General features: G+C 39.1%; 1 long non-coding RNA gene across 2 annotated transcripts in view; it reads right to left on the reverse strand.

The window, feature by feature from the left end:
• Positions 1–17,676, reverse strand: part of LOC104982548 — a 195,847-nt gene that overhangs the window by 126,794 nt on the left and 51,377 nt on the right. For both annotated transcript variants that reach the window (XR_824526.1, XR_824527.1), the window contains exon 2: positions 2,495–2,606. This is a non-coding gene — a long non-coding RNA (uncharacterized LOC104982548). The remainder of the gene's footprint in view (positions 1–2,494; positions 2,607–17,676) is intronic.

Genomic DNA, 17,676 nt, shown 5'->3' on the forward strand with positions numbered 1-17,676 from the left:
CAGATTTTTGGGGGCTCCAAAATCACTGCAGATGGTGACTGCAGCCATGAAATTAAAAGACGCTTACTCCTTGGAAGGAAAGTTATGACCAACCTAGATAGAATATTCAAAAGCAGAGACATTACTTTACCAACGAAGGTTAGTCTAGTCAAGGCTATGGTTTTTCCAGTGGTCATGTATGGATGTGAAAGTTGGACTGTGAAGAAAGCTGAACACCGAAGAATTGATGCTTTTGAACTGTGGTGTTGGAGAAGACTCTTGAGAGTCCCTTGGACTGCACGGAGATCCAACCAGTGCATTCTAAAGGAGATCAGCCCTGGGTGTTCTTTGGAAGGACTGATGCTAAAGCTGAAAGTCCAATACTTTGGCCATCTCATGTGAAGAGCTGACTCATTGGAAAAGGCTCTGATGCTGGGACAGATTGGGGGCAGGAGGAGAAGGCGACAATAGAGGATGAGATGGCTTGATGTCATCATCAACTCAATGCACATGAGTTTGGGTGAACTCTGGGAGTTGGTGATGGACAGGGAAGCCTGGCGTGCTGCAATTAATGGGGTCACAAAGAGTCGGCCACTACTGAGCTACTGTACTGAACTGAATTGAACTAAGAATGAAAAGATATCTGCCCTTGAGCAGTCAGACACAATGACCACTCTTCAGAATTAGTAGCTGAATATGCAAATGACCACTAAAACTTGTAGCTTTGAAAGTATGCAAAGTGAAAGTGAAAGTATATCAGTCATGTCCAACTCTTTGCAACCTCATGGACTATACAGTCCATGGAATTCTCCAGGCCATAATACTGGAGTAGGTAGCCTGTCCCTTCTCCAGGGGATCTTCCTGATCCAGGGACTGATCCCAGGTCTCCCACATTGCGGGTGGATTTTTTACAAGCTGAGCCACAAGTTCAGTTCCATTCAGTTCAGCTCAGTTGCTCAGTCGTGTCCGACTCTTTGCAACCCCATGAATGGCAGCATGCCAGGCCTCCCTGTCCATCAGCAACTCCTGGAATTTACCCAAACTCATGTCCATCCCAAAATACTGGATGGGTAGACTACCCCTTCTCCAGTGGATCTTCTTGACCCAGGAATCGACCTGGGGTCTCCTGCATTGCATGTAAGGTATCACTTTTGTTTGTACATATACTGGACTCACTAGAGCAACTGCAGCATTAAAAACTGATGCATCATATTGCATTTCTTGGCCTCACAGAGAGAGAAAAGTCATGCTCAGCCAAGATCCTCCAAATCTTCCAATAGATTCACTAGCAGACTTGCCTCTGTGACGTTTCCTTCCTTTTTGTTATAACAGAAGAACTCAGGATGAAGGAATTCAACACCAGTACCTCCTCCTGCTTTCTCAGTGATCTCCAGCTTTTAGTTATCCTGTTTCCTTTTCTATCTTCAGCCTCTTTGCCACCAACAAGGATATTAATAAGCATGCCAATATGCTCTGAGAACTCACAAATACAAAAGGATCTCTTTTAAACAAAATAAGTCACTTTACCAAGTCTTTTATTGGCCAAACTTTTCCCAAAAGTTATTTATTTATATACTGCTTCTGTTGTGTGCGTTTTTTTTTTTAAACCCCCAAACTTCTGTCAACTCTTTCAGTATAGCTTCTTCACATCTTAACTATTCCGTCAAAAAATCTTCTCTGGTTATGGGTATTCATTCATTCATACATGTTTTAATTTTACAAATATTTATATAGCACTACATTAAAAGTTGAACATTAAAAAAAGTACAAGGGGAATTGTCCCTGCTTTAATTAATGATGTTTACGTTGCAAGTGCAATTAGCATCTTTTTGAAAATAAATTTATATTTTGTAATAGAAAAACAAACAATAATACAAACTTACTGCAACAAGTTGAAAAATATGAGGATGGATACATAAGATAAAATATAATATTCTGTCCCCAACTAATTAGCTGATATTAGCAGTTTGCTGTGTATTCTTCCACATATTTCTCTAATACATATAATTTAGCTTATAACACATGAAACTGATGATATTCTATTGTTTTTCACTTATAATAAACAGTATCAAAATATTGAGACTAACATATACTTACACACATATGGATTTTTGTTTACTTTTAAATAGCTGCTGAGCAATGAGTGAATGTATTTACTTTGTTGAGGAAATAAGATTTTTTTTTAAAAATCTTCTGCCAAGCCAGAAAAATGGCTTCACAAAGGCAGAAGTGAGAGAAAATAATTTTATTTTTGAATGAGTATTAAGCCAGAACATGATGAGTCTCACAGGTAACCCACTAAGAGAACTAAGAGATTCCAAAGGCTGAAAGAAATCTCACCTTTCTATACAGCCAAGCAGACATAAGCCGTTCCAAATGGGTTCCCAAGGTAAACAACAACAATTATTCAAGTAAGAGGACTTGACAGCACCATAGTTCATTCTAAATTCACCTAATTGAGATGACCAATTATATTTGTTAATTGGATTTACCCAAATGCAAATTAAATTCTTACCTCTATGACAGGCGGTAGCTTTGCAGTTTGGTCATTGTTGGGCTCTCACAGAAACTGGGAGATATGGTGCTCCTCCTTGATGACTGTGTTTCAGAGAGATGGTTCCTAGGTCCTACAGAAAGATATTACCGAATTGTAAAAGTGACAAAGTACTTTTTGAAGTTTAAAAAGATTTACATACATTTCAAAGAAACTGAGAAAGTACTTATAATGATAAGTTTTCTAAATCAAATATCTAAGAAAAACGAGGGTAAGATATTTCTTCCCTTATTTTTCACAGGGAGAAGCAAATATTTTTGCTTTTGATTTGTTTTTGTCCTTACATCTTATATATCAAGAACCAAAATATTGACACAAAATTGGAGGTCCTTTTTAAATCACAAAATGTTATCTCCCAATAATTGAATAGTTGGGCTCACCAAGATAGTTAACTATATAGAAGATAGAAAAGAGACAATGGAAATCCTGAATAAAGATAAGAATTTATAGGATGAGGAAATCAGTAAGGAATGAAAATAACCCATATAGATACTATTTTTAGACAATTGAGCAAGATTAATTATCTATATACAAGCAAATTTTGCCAGCTTTTATTTTGGATAGGTAAGCAATCATGATCAAACACAATAAATTCCACAGATTATTTATCCTAGTTTAATAATAAGATCATGAATGTTGCATTGAAAAATACCCAAACTAAATCTGGTTGGAAATTAAGATGTTTCTCCTATTGTAGAAATTTAAGTATATATTGAAAAACCACAACTATTAAAATATCAAAGTAGAAATGAAATAAATCACAGTTAAGCAAATAAGAAAATGTCATACACTTATCTCATCATTTTATATCTGGATAACTCTCTAGTATGTTTCCCTTCTTCATTCAGATTTTGTCATGAACTTGATCAATCAGCATGCTTATATCACTGAACTATACTTAATTTTGTATTTCTGATCCTTTCATATTTCCTGGCTCAATGTTGTTGCTGTTGTTTTAGTCACCAAGTTATGTCCAACTCTTTGCAACCCCATGGACTGTAGCCTGCCAGGCTCCTCTGTCCATGGGATTTCCCAGGCAACAATAATAGAATGGGTTGCCATTTCTTTCTCCAGGGGATCTTCAAACTCACCACTCCTGCACTGCAGGTGAATTCCTTTTCACTGAGCCCCCTGGGAAGTCCCTTGGCACAGAGACAATATCCAATAACTGTTTAATAGATTAAATTTTAAAATAACTTTAGTCTAAACCCAATAATTGGTTACTGGATTAAATATTAGAATAACTTTGGTTTAAAATCATCTAAGGATAAATCTTGTTCTCATCTTTTTTCTTTAGAGGAATACTAAGTTTTCAAACTAAGCCCCCAAATGGTTCTTTTACTTTGCTAAATTATTTTTACAATATTAAAAGTAATTGCAATCATACAATCATACATTTGTTTGTTGCTTATTTGTATTCATTGTCATCTCAATCACACCTAATGGTTACTATTCACTGAGTGTTCACTATAGACCTGATATACATTTTATGAATGATGTCGACTTACAAAATAGTCACAGCCGAAAAGTTGAGAGCTATGTTTCATTTGATGGAAATATTTAGGACTTCAAGCCTAGGAGAAAACATCTCAAGTGACCCTGAGAAAACTGCTCCAAGGAGGCTAGGGGAGGAGCCAGACTATATAGAAATTTTACAACAAAGGGTAGGTAGTCTGAACATCGAAAGGTTATTGTTAATTAAAGGAAACCAGATATCTCAAGTTAAGGAATTTAGCACTTTTCTATGCATGGGAAGATGCAAGAGTTTGGGCTCAGTGAAATTGTTCTTTACATATGCATCTCAGCTCTCTGGGGCCAGTATGCTGCATCCAGAGTTCCTCAGGGCTCAAAGTAGGGGGTGGTTGCAATCTGATGGCTGCCAGATCACAGGTGCTTTTCCTTCCTGAGTGCCTTTAGGCACTGGAGGACTGGAATCGCTGAAGACTGCGACATTCTTGTTTATCAATATGGCAGGAAATACTCCACATCTTAGTCCCTCCCCATGGTCGGAAATTTCACCAATATTTGGGAGACATTTCATGACCATTTTTTTGGTCCCAAGGCACTGCTCATCCCAGATCAGGTAAAAGATCTTGTTGATATGCCACTCCAGGTGTTAGTTTTCAAGTTAAGCCCATTGGTAGATGGTTAAAAATTCTCTGGATCCTCTATCTTCTAACATATTAGGGTCCAGGAGATATTTCCCTTAATGTTTCTTCCCATACTTGGACTCACAATATTACAATTATTGATGGCATATAGAAGTATATTTCTGATCAATTGCTTCAAGTCACCTAGTCATCATCTTTGTTGGAGGCCTGGTTGCATACTGTAAAAGGCAACCCTCTTATAAAATAGACAGATAGGAGTAATGTGCCTAGTACCACTGACAAAGTCATGATGCAGCAGAGAGACAAAAGCATAAACAATTTGGAAACAAAGAACAAATTAAAACAATGATTAGTATAATTAGTTATAATCCAGTTGCAAAGACTGAGCAACCAAAGGAGCTATAAGTGACTTAATGAGCTATCTGCGGTTTCATTGTATAAGCTGTTCACACTATGCATGGCTTAATCTTTGAGACAAGCATATGCGATTGGCAGAACTAAGCAGGTAGAGAAAAGATAAGTGTTTCATCTCAGTTTACAAAGACATACTTTATCCATTTGTGGTAGGTCACAGCATAAGAGAGAAAGGTTAACTGGAAAACAGACTCAAGCTAGTATATTTTCCATCATCAAAGTTATAGATCATATATATCAAATTATGCAATCCCATTAATTGATTTCCACTGATCCACATGAAGTGGCCAGGTTTTTCATTAGGGTTTGCCATTTGTTACCCAGTTCAGTACAAAGCTAGTGGAGGCAATGGAATTCCAGCTGATCTATTTCAAATCCTAAAAGATGATGCTGTGAAAGTGCTGCAGTCAACATGCCAGCAAATCTGGAAAACTGAGCAGTGGACACAGGACTGGAAAAGGTCAGTTTTCATTCTAATCCCAAAGAAAGGCAATGCCAAAGAATGTTCACACCACTGCACAATTGTCCTCATCTCACATGCTAGCAAAGTAATGCTCAAAATTCTCCAAGCCAGGCTTCAACAGCATGTGAACTGTGGAATTCCAAATGTTCAACCTGAGGAGAACATAGGCAAAACACTCTCTGACATACATCACAGCAGGATCCTCTATGACCCACCTCCCAGAATATTGGAAATAAAAGCAAAAATAAACAAATGGCACCTAATTAACCTTAAAAGCTTCTGCACATCAAAGGAAACTATTAGCAAGGTGAAAAGACAGCCTTCAGAATGGGAGAAAATAATAGCAAATGAAGCAACTGACAAACAACTAATCTCAAAAATATACAAGCAACTCCTACAGCTCAACTCCAGAAAAATGAACGACCCAATCAAAAAATGGGCCAAAGAACTAAACAGACATTTCTCCAAAGAAGACATACAGAGGGCTAACAAACACATGAAAAGATGCTCAACATCACTCATTATCAGAGAAATGCAAATCAAAACCACTATGAGGTACCATTTCACACCAGTCAGAATGGCTGTGATCCAAAAGTCTACAAGCAATAAATGCTGGAGAGGGTGTGGAGAAAAGGGAACCCTCTTACACTGTTGGTGGGAATGCAAACTAGTACAGCCACTATGGAGAACAGTGTGGAGATTCCTTAAAAAACTGGAAATAGAACTGCCTTATGATCCAGCAACCCTACTGCTGGGCATACACACTGAGGAAACCAGAAGGGAAAGAGACACATGTACCCCAATGTTCATCGCAGCACTGTTTATAATAGCCAAGACATGGAAGCAACCTAGATGTCCATCAGCAGATGAATGGATAAGAAAGCAGTGGTACATATACACAATGGAGTATTACTCAGCCATTAAAAAGAATACATTTGAATCAGTTCTAATGAGGTGGATGAAACTGGAGCCTATTATACAGAGTGAAGTAAGCCAGAAGGAAAAACATAAATACAGTATACTAACGCATATATATGGAATTTAGAAAGATGGTAACAATAACCCGGTGTACGAGACAGTAAAAGAGATACTGATGTATAGAACAGTCTTATGGACTCTGTGGGAGAGGGAGAGGGTGGGAAGATTTGGGAGAATGGCAATGAAACATGTAAAATATCATGTAGGAAATGAGTTGCCAGTCCAGGTTCGATGCACGATGCTGGATGCTTGGGGCTGGTGCACTGGGACGGCCCAGAGGGATGGTATGGGGAGGGAGGAGGGAGGAGGGTTCCGGATGGGGAACACATGTATACCTGTGGCAGATTCATTTTGATATTTGGCAAATCTAATACAATTATGTAAAGTTTAAAAATAAAATAAAATTAGAAAAAAAGAAAAAAAAACCAAATGTTCAACCTGGATTTAGAAAGTCAGAGGAACCAGAAATCAAATTGCCAACATCGGCTGGATCATCGAAAAAGCAAGAGAGTTCCAGAAAAACATCTATTTCTGCTTTATTGACTATACCAAAGCCTTTGTGTGGATCACAATAAACTGTGGAAAATTCTGAAAGAGATGGGAATACCAGGCCACCTGATCTGCCTCCTGAGACATCTTTATGAAGGTCAGGAAGCAGCAGTTAGAACTGGACATGGAACAACAGACTGGTTCCAAATAAGGAAAGGAGTACGTCAAGGCTGTATGTCGTTACTCTGCTTATTTAACCTATATGCAGAATACATCATGAGAAACTCCGGGCTGGATGAAGCACAAGCTGGAATCAAGATTGCTGGGAGAAATAGCAATAACCTCAGATATGCAGATAACACCACCCTTATGGCAGAAAGCAAACAAGAAGTAAAGAGCCTCTTGATGAAAGTGCAAGAGGACAGTCAAAAAGTTGGCTTAAAACTCAACATTCAGAAAACTAAGATCATGGCATTCAGTCTCATCACTTCATGGCAAATAGATGAGGAAACAATGGAAACAGTGAGAGAGTTTATTTTCCTGGACTCCAAAATCACTGCAGATGGTGACTGCAACCATGAAATTAAAAGAGTCTCCTTGCAAGAAAAGGTATGCCCAACCCAGAGAGAATATTAAAAAGCAGAGAAATTACTTTGCCGACAAAGGTCCGTCTAGTCAAAGCTATGGTTTTTCCAGTAGTCATGTATGGATGTGAGATTTGGACTATAAAGAAAGCTGAGTGCAGAAGAATTGATGGTTTTGAACTGTGGTGTTGGAGAAGACTATTGAGAGTTCCTTGGACAGCAAGGGGATCCAACCAGTCCATCCTAAAGGAAACCAATCCTGAATATTCATTAGATTGACTGATGCTGAAGGTGAAACTCCAATACCTTGGCCACCTGATGTAAAGAACCAACTCGTTGGAAAAGACCCTGATGCTGGGAAGTTTCAAGGCCAGAGGAGACAGGGATGACAGAGGATGAGATGATCAGATGGCATCACCAACTCTATGGACATGAGTTTGAGTAAAGTCCGGGAGTTGGTGATGGACAGGGAGGACTGGCGTGTCCTCCTGCAGTCCATAGGGTCACAAAGATTCAGACACAACTGAGCCACTGAACTGAACTGAGCCTATTAGGTATAAAACTTAAAATAGCATAGTTAAAGATTTGAGTACAATGCAATTAGCAGGCAACGTGGACATTTCTGCAACATATAACATTTTAGGATAACCAATAGAAATGACTGATAATATTATATCAAGACATCTCAGATATTAGGGAGTCCATATAAATTTTGCAATATTCATATTAATGACATTTATCCATACATTACAACCTAAAGTTCACATTCAGTCACTGGACAATGGTTTTGAAATAAAAATATCAAATACACTTAGCTTAACATTTCTCTCTGAGATGTCTGAGAGATGTTTCTTTGAAGCACCCCAGAGTCAATTGGAGTCTAAAAGAGCTTTAGTTATATTATGATATTTGGGAAGTTTGTTAGAAATATTAAAAACATTTTAAAACATAACAGGATCATAGGTCACTGAAACAATGCTCATTCATTTAACCAAAGTCACAAAAACAATTAAAAGAAAATAAATACAGATTACTCAAGAGCACACAAACTCTCACCATTTGTTATCAAAAAGGAGCACTTTTAATAGAAAAAGAAGTCAAATTCCAGTCTTGCATTAGCTTACTTAACAAAATCTATTTACTCAGTTAACTTCAAAGTCTGTTAATCCTGAATGTGCATAAAACGTTTTCCTCCTCAGGGTTTCTTTCACTTTCTGTATCCAGCCTGTTTCTCATTTTCCACCTAAATGAAATCAAACAGCTCACTTTTTTACTCAATAAAATGTAATTCCATTCCTCGTAACTTCCTTACTGAAAACAGACATTCTACTGCTTACGGTCTACTGAAATCTTAGCTATTCCGCTAGCTTTAAAATGAAGTCGCTCAGTCATGTCCGACTCTTTGCGACCCCATGGACTGTAGCCTACCAGGCTCCTCAGTCCATGGAATTTTCCAGGCAAGAGTACTGGAGTGGGTTGCCATATCCTTCTCCAGGGGATCTTCCCAAACCAAGGATCGAACCCGGGTCTCCCGCACTGCAGGCAGACAGTTTACCATCTGAGCCCCGAATTACATGTTTAAATTATAATCCTCAACTCTTAAAACCTTAATTTTTAATAAAAGCTAAGAAGTAAGCAATTATGAACCATCTTTTATATTGGCATTCTATAGATTGGTGAGCATAAACATAAGTGATAATTTCTAAAAACATTTGAACATCTGAGACCATCTCAGGGTGACACCAAACATTTTCATTAATAGTGCTAAATAACTTTAGGACTCTATTTAGTTAATAATGTCTCAGTATCTTCTAACTATTTAATAAACTTTCATCATTTAACTTAAATAAGCATAGCTCTAGAACTTCAAGTTACCAAATATCCAGAAAGATTGTTTTAAGTAGACATTTCTAAAATAAAAGGTTTACCCAAAAGCTCTTATCTCAGTTACTTTAAAGTTTCATCATATCGAACTATTTTCCTTGCAACAGATACAATGAGGTCTTATTTATTAAACTGAAGTAAAGTGTTACATTTAATTTTGATGATTCAATGACATGTCTATATTAATTAGATAAATTTAAATATTAATACCAGCTATCAACTTAATATTGAATATTTCCCAGTTCATGTGAATCTGAAAGTAACATTGGCCAGTTTCTTTAAATGTTAGCACTTTCTTTTCAAATTAAATAGAGCTTTTTATAAACTATACGGGCTTCCTTGGTGGCTCAGAGGGTAAAGCGTCTACGTGCAATGCAGGAGAGTGGGTTTGATCCCTGGGTCAGGAAGATCCCCTGGAGAAGGCAATGGCAACCCACTCCAGTACTCTTGCCTGGAAAATCCCACGGACAGAGAAGCCTGGTACAGTACAGTTCATGGGATCGCAGAGTCGGACACGAATGAGCGATTTCACTTTCTTTACAAATTTACTATTGACAATACTTTCCAAAGGTAGAGATATCTCATACGTATAAAGTGTAGACCGACATAAACAGACAAACTAGAGGTCTCACAACTTCACTTAAAAGATTAGTTATGAACCAGGTATTATTAATACAATATAAAAGTACTAATTTACTAACAGTTGGGGTACATGAAGGTTGCTTGTTCAGATAACTAAGATTTAAGGTTATATCTATAATCTTATATATACATAAGATGTATATTATATATATAAGATATATGTTAGGTAGTTAGAATAGGAAAAAGAGTCCTGAATAGTGGTGGCTAAAAGACAAAGAATGGAAAAGCCCCCAAAATAAAGGAAGGTCAGAGGATCAGAGTGAGAACCTCAGGTGAAGCAAAGAGCCCTCCTGGCTAGCTCAATGTACATAGGGCAAGCTCAGGGGATGGAGAAAAAAAAAAAACAAAAACATATAGAAGTAGGAGTCAAAATTGAGCCTCTGGCTTCTCTTCTCTTTGCGTCTTTTGGGTCAGCCTGCCCTCATGCCTCCAGGATGTATTTTCTTTGCTTGACAAATAAAACTGAGCTGTAATATGGATCCATCGTCGCTTCAAATTTTTGCTACAGCAAGAGAGAACTGAGGAAATTACAAATTCCCTGACTATATATATATGATATATCGGAGAAGGCAATGGCACCCCACTCCAGTACTCTTGCCTAGAAAATCCCATGGATGGAGGAGCCTGGTAGGCTGCAGTTCATGGGGTTGCTAGAGTTGGACACGACTGAGCTACTTCAGTTTCCACTTTAATGAACTGGAGAAGGAAATGGCAACCCACTCCAATGTTCTTGCCTGGAGAATCCCAGGGACGGGGGAGCCTGGTGGGCTCCCGTCTATGGGGTCGCACAGAGTCGGACACGACTGTAGCGACTTAGCAGCATATATATATATATATATGATATAGATATAAGACTATGTCTTTAAGATTTGGCTGAGGGAGCATTCCCAACTCTACAAATTTTAAAACCACCACCTTTTTCCCTTGGTGTCAGGTCTTGTCTGGTGGAGCTGATTAGGGTCAGTCTCAGGTCCTTTTGATCTGTATTTGGGGTTTCTTAGTGATGCTACTGGTAAAGAACTCACCTGCCAATGCAGGTAGAAGTAAGAGACTTGGGTTCAATCCCTGGGCCAGGAAGATCCCTTGGAGGAGGGCATGCAACCCACTCCAGTATTCTTGCCTAGAGAATCCCATGGATGGAGGAACCTGTTGGTCTACTGTCATAAGGTTGTAAATTACATTTTGGTTTCTAGAGATTTGCAAGAGAAAGCCAGTTGCTTTTAGTTCCCCAAAGAACAGTTCTATCACCTAAAGATACTGAAATCAGTGACAAGACTTTTAACTAAATTGAAATTTATTTTATGAGTTCTATAGTCTATAGAGTTTAACTTATCATACCTTCAAAGGTTTTATAAGGCATTTAGCAAAGACCTTTCTCAGTTCACAAACTGAAGCAAAATCACAATTTTTATTTTATTTTTATTTTTAACCCTTGCATTTAGTTCCCAGTTTTACTTCTTTGTGTGGCTCAGATAACCCTATTGGTCAGTACATTTAGTTAATATTTCCTTAGTGGCAATCTCTCTCTCTAGTCTTATTAATACCACACAGGGGAGCTGTTATTCCCCAGTGAAACATGTCTATCCCACAATATAATTTACCAAGAAATGCAACCATCTAATATAAAGTCCATTTAAATATGTCAATTTTATATACTTTTATCTCAATCCTGTCAACTTTTATACCTTTACTTTTGATTTCATTAGGATTCAATCAACAAACTTGGTCTTAGAGGAATTTCAGAAGTTTTTTTTTTTTTCTTTTCTTTTCTTTCCTTACCTGTCCATTCTGGAATCCTCAGAGTGAGGCTGAGCCAAGAAGGTCAGGCTCTTTGGCTTAACCTTGTCCCAAATAATTGCTGGTCAGATATCTCACTGTAAAGTTTTGTATTCCTTTACATTTAATTTTAAAACCAGGGTAAACAGAACTGACTTGTTGGCTTTTAATATTGGGGGCCGGTAGATGTCCCTTTTGGCCCATTTAACTCTAGGTAATGCAGTAATATCAAATCTTGTTTTAATTACATAAATGTCCAATTTACTTATCCCATTTTAAATAACCATCTAAAGATTTCTTTATTCATTTGAGATAATTCCTCTTGAATTTTTCTACCTTGTTGAAAATAGTGGCTAGATCTTCCTTACAAGTTTTTCTATTGACATTAATTATTTCAGTGCCCTTTTTAGCGTCTGAAAGACCCACTGAGGGGAAGTAAACCCCACATATGAATCTTCCCAAGCCAATTTTCCTCACTTGTTTTAAAAGAACAGAAGTTCTTAGGTTAAACATTGTTGTTCAGTAGCTAAGTCCTATCTGACTCTTTGCGACCCCATGGACTGCAGCACGCCAGATTTCCCTGTCCTTCACTACCGCCTGCAGTTTGCTCAAACTCATGTCCATTGAGTCAGTGATGCCATCCAACCAACTCATCCTCTGTCTTCCCCTTTTCCTCGTGCCTCCAATCTTTCCCAGCATCAGGGCCTTTTCCAGTGAGTAGGCACTTCTTATCAGGTGGCCAAAGTATTGGAGCTTCAGTTTCAGGTTAAATATTAGATACATTTTTTTCACCTTTAATATTATTTTTGTTTTATAGGTACCAATAAAACAGCTGTTTATAATGAGTGCTCTAGATTCACCAATTTGTTAGTTTCTCCAATTTTAAAATGATCTATTATTTGGCCATTAATAAAATAAACATATTAATAGTAATTTAAATCATTAAGATGCAAGAGGCTTCCCATAAAAGGGTGGGAGAGGATGTAACCTAAGCCCTAGAGTTTACTCTCAAAAATAGAATAGCAAAGGCCAAATTTAAAAAAAAAAAAATGTAAACAAACACAGAACTCATCCTAGGAAGATCAGGTAGAACATTTACATCTCAAAGATACAGACAAATGCCAAGTTTCCCCCTAGAAGGCTTTTGTTTAAAGTCTGAAAATATATTTTTACCAAGCCAGCTGATAACCTTAATGTAACTTAACTGCATATGAAATGAAAGAGCCCCCTACATTTTTAGGGTGAGATTTCTTTTCATTTCCAATTAAGTAAGTTCGCATGTACAGTTACTCAGCTAGGGTATGGGCTGGAGGCTGAAAATCTGTCATTCCTTTTATTTTCAATTCTTTATTTCCCATTTTTAAGTCAGTTTGTTGAGATAAAATCGCTACTGGTGATCATGTGGTGGGCCAGTATGTGCTGCTTGGAAGCTTAACTTCTCTGGTTTTTGCCCCAGAGTTGTTTTAGCCCCTTCTTTGTGTCTGGGGTCTCCCAGTGGAGTATAAGACTTCCATGCGTGCTCAGACTGTGGAATGGCCAAATCTTATGTGGGTCTCCAGTTGAGCAGTTTGTTAATTATGAGAGTGGGTTTCCCCAAAGGGACAGCTTTGTCCTGGGAGGTCTTGCCTCCACCACTCCTCCAAGTTTCTCAGTTGCCTGAGAGAGCCCTTGCCACCCAGGAGGAGAGAGTCCCTTCTTTGGAGCTCAGAAGTTCTCATGAGATTATTTTATTTTGACAAACTCTATTAAGATAGCCAATTCAAGGAAAAAACAACAGGTCAGACTTTCCCCTAACAACTCATCCCACCTTACTCACGTTTAACTCAGCCAAGACTTCCCAGTCTCTAAACTGAGGATAATCAACCACTCAGTATCCAAACGAAATATTCCCAGTGCCTTTTACACTGAGGATAACCTGCTAAGTGTCTAAACTGTACAACCCAGGAACCTCTTCCTGAACCAAGTTTCAAGGGTAACGTCTTCCCCCACCGAATAAAACTTAGGACCATCAACCAATAACAGAACATCCTAGAACCAGGAGAGACACACTCAAATTCTTCTGGACTCCCCAAGGAGGCAGATGGGCACAAGGGGCCTCTGCTGGTACCAAGGCTCTGGGTCCTCATGGAATTCAGGTAGAGGAGAGCAATCTGCTATTGTCTCTTCTTCAGTTCAGTTCAGTCACTCAGTCGAGTCCGACTCTTTGCGACCCCATGAACCATAGCACGCCAGGCCTCCCTGTCCATCACTAACTCCCAGAATCCACCCAAACCCATGTCTATTGAGTTGGTGATGCCATCCAACCATCTTATCCTCTGTCATCCCCTTCTCCTCCTGCCCCCAATCCCTGCCAGCATCAGAGTCTTTTCCAATGAGTCAGCTATTCGAGTCAGGTGGCCAAAGTACTGGAGTTTCAGCTTTAGCATCAGTTCTACCAGTGAACACCCAGGATTTATCTCCTTTAGGATGGATTGGTTGGATCTCCTTGCAGTCCAAGGGGCTCTCAAGAGTCTTCTCCAACACCACAATTCAAAAGCATCAATTCTTTGGTGCTCAGCTTTCTTTATAGTCCAACTCATATCTATACATGACCATTGGAAAAACCATATCCTTGACTAGACAGACCTTTGTTGGCTAAATAATGTCTCTGCTTTTCAACATGCTGTCTAGGTTGGTCATAACTTTCCTTCCAAGGAGTAAGCATCTTTTAATTTCATGGCTGCAATCACCATCTTCAGTGATTTTAGAGCCCAAAAACATGAAGTCAGCTACTGTTTCCACTGTTTCCCCATCTGTTTGCCATGGAGTGATGGGACCAGATGCCATGATCTTAGTTTTCTGAATGTTGAGCTTTAAGCCAACTTTTTCACTCTCCTCTTTCACTTTCATCAAGAGGCTTTTTAGTTCTTCTTCACTTTCTGCCATAAGTTCTTCTTTACTTTCTGTCATATGCATATCTGAGGTTATTGATATTTCTCCCAGCAATCTTGATTCTAGCTTGTGCTTCTTCCAGCCCAGCATTTCTCATGATGTACTCTACATATAAGTGAAATAAGCAGGATGACAATATACAGCCTTGACATACTCCTTTTCCTACTTGGAACCACTCTGTTGTTCCATGTCCAGTTCTAACTGTTGCTTCCTGACCTGCACATAGGTTTCTCAAGAGGCAGGTCAGGTAGTCTGGGATTCCCATCTCTTTCAGAATTTTCCACAGTTTATTGTGATCCACACAGTCAAAGGCTTTGGCATAGTCAATAAAGCAGAAATAGATGTTTTTCTGGAACTCTCCTGCTTTTTTGATGATCCAGCAGATGTTGGCAATTTGACCTCTTGCCCCTCTGCCTTTTCTAAAACTTATCAACTTAAAAAATAGTCATAACCTAAAAGTTGGGAGCTGTTATATTTGGTGGGAATATTTAGGCCTTCAAGCCCAGGAGCAGTTCTCTCAGGCTTAATTAGATGCTATCTCCCAGGCTTGAAATCCAAAAAATTCCCACCAAATAAAACATAACTCTTAACTTCTGGCTTGTGACTATTTTTTACAATGCTTTCATTCTTAAGTTGCATAATTTTGTAGGTTGTGTTTGCTAGTCTTACCTCATAATTGGTGAAACTTAAAGAACTTAAAGATAGTAGGTAACTTGATTAAGGTGACACAGCTAATAAATGGTAGGTCCAAGCTTAAACCCATGTTAGTCTGACTACATGGGTTCCTATTCCAAGGTCTCTGATTTTTTGCCAAAATGCAGCTCTGCCTTTCTAACTAGGTCATGTATGCCCAGGCCATATAGCAAACAGTCTACACAGTACCAACCAAAAAAACTTCTTGCTTTTTCAAACCACTGTTTACAGTCAAGACAGCTAAATAGTCAAGGTTAGCAAATGAATCACAGTGATCATGGTGATAAATATTCTAAGTCAGTCAATAATGTGGTTTTGGTTGACGGGTTCATTTTTAAGAGAATAAAGGAAGTGGGTGTTATAGATCTGACCTATGAGGGAAACTCTATGAACAGCTGACATATAGGAAATGGAGTTCAGAACTTGTGGAAAGGCTCTCAGAAAGTATGCAAACAAATATCCATACAAATCTACTGTGGTTCAGGAGAATCTCCCCAGCATTCCCAGTAAAGCCTGGAATGATAAGTAGAAACTACAACCAAAGAGAGAAAATGTGAAGCTTAATTATATTTTACTGAATACTATGCAGCACTGTTAATTAAAAAAAAAAAACTTTAGAACCTCTATGCTTCTGGAGATGAACATTGTGCTACATCCTGCTGGACTAATGGGTAGAACTGTAGACATGTGTAGAGTCCATGTGCGGGAATGGTCTCAAGGGAAATCTAAGGAAGATAGGATACTCAGAGAGGGGAGGAGCAATGGAAGTGGCGGAGGGAGAAGGGGAGAAGAGCCTTTAGACGCTTCATATGTTTGCAGATTTTTCGGTTTGGCTGTTAGTGCAAGTTCATGTGCTGGACTGAGAGTGAGGCCAGGCAAGGAGACGGGTGGCTCATGCCCTCCTCCCGCAAAAACCCCAAGCTCCACAACGGTTTCAGCTGAGTATGTTTAAAAGCCAGTTCAAGGGAAGGAGGTCACAGGGTTTGTGATCAGATCGTGCACAGTTCTCTGATTAGCCGATGGTGAAGTAAGAGGGCGGTGTTGCGGGAGTTAACATTGTCGGTCCCTGGGGCCTGGAGGCCTAGGGCTCTGTGCTCATGCTCAAGATCATCAAGCAGTTAACATCGTCCATCTGGCAACGGTTTTTCACATCTGTAAAACAACTCAGGAAACATGCATCAAATAATGTTATCTAGCTAAAGCAGGGCGTGGGGAATGAGCCTGTCCCGGAACGACCCCACCGGGTCCTGTTTGGTTGTGTGTCTGCTGAGGTAGCTCTGTTTACCTCATTCAGGCTGAAGAAACAGGGAGGGCGTGACTTCAGGGACTGTCCCACAGAGGTTTTAAACACATCCTCTCTTAATGATTTATGATATGCTTTGCTTTTGCTTATTGCTCTGAACCTCAAGTTCTACAGGAAATTACTTATGATAAGATGGGCTGTCTTGTTATATCTTTTTTTTTTTCTTTACTGCTTTTCACAGTTACTTAAAGCTTGTATTGTTATTTAGCTATTTATTGGTTCATATCATTTTTTCTCTATGGTAAACCGCTTGAAGGCAGGCATGTGTCCCAGAGAACGGTCCTCTTAGTATAAAGCAGAGCACTTGCCAGTTTGAAAGAATGGATAATGAAAATCAGTAGAGAATTCAGGCATACTGATTTTCGTCCAAACAACAACTCACGGGAGACATAGCATTGCAGCAAAGAGACTCCTCCTTATTCAGTGATTCTTTTCACAGCAAGTGAAAGAAACTCACCTTCAGATCAAATCAGATCAGATCAGTCGCTCAGTCGTGTCCGACTCTTTGCGACCCCATGAATCGCAGCACGCCAGGCCTCCCTGTCCATCACCATCTCCCGGAGATTACTGAGACTCACGTCCATCAAGTCAGTGATGCCATCCAGCCATCTCATCCTCTGTCGTCCCCTTCTCCTCTTGTCCCCAATCCCTCCCAGCATCAGAGTCTTTTCCAATGAGTCAACTCTTCGCATGAGGTGCCCAAAGTACTGGAGTTTCAGCTTTAGCATCATTCCTTCCAAAGAAATCCCAGGGCTGCTCTCCTTCAGAATGGACTGGTTGGATCTCTTTGCAGTCCAAGGGACTCTTGTCAAGAGTCTTCTCCAACACCACAGTTCAAAAGCATCAATTCTTCAGCGCTCAGCCTTCTTCACAGT

This window comes from Bison bison, unplaced genomic scaffold (genome assembly GCF_000754665.1).
Source record: "Bison bison bison isolate TAMUID 2011002044 unplaced genomic scaffold, Bison_UMD1.0 scf7180017864533, whole genome shotgun sequence".
NCBI classification, from domain to species: Eukaryota; Metazoa; Chordata; class Mammalia; order Artiodactyla; family Bovidae; genus Bison; species Bison bison.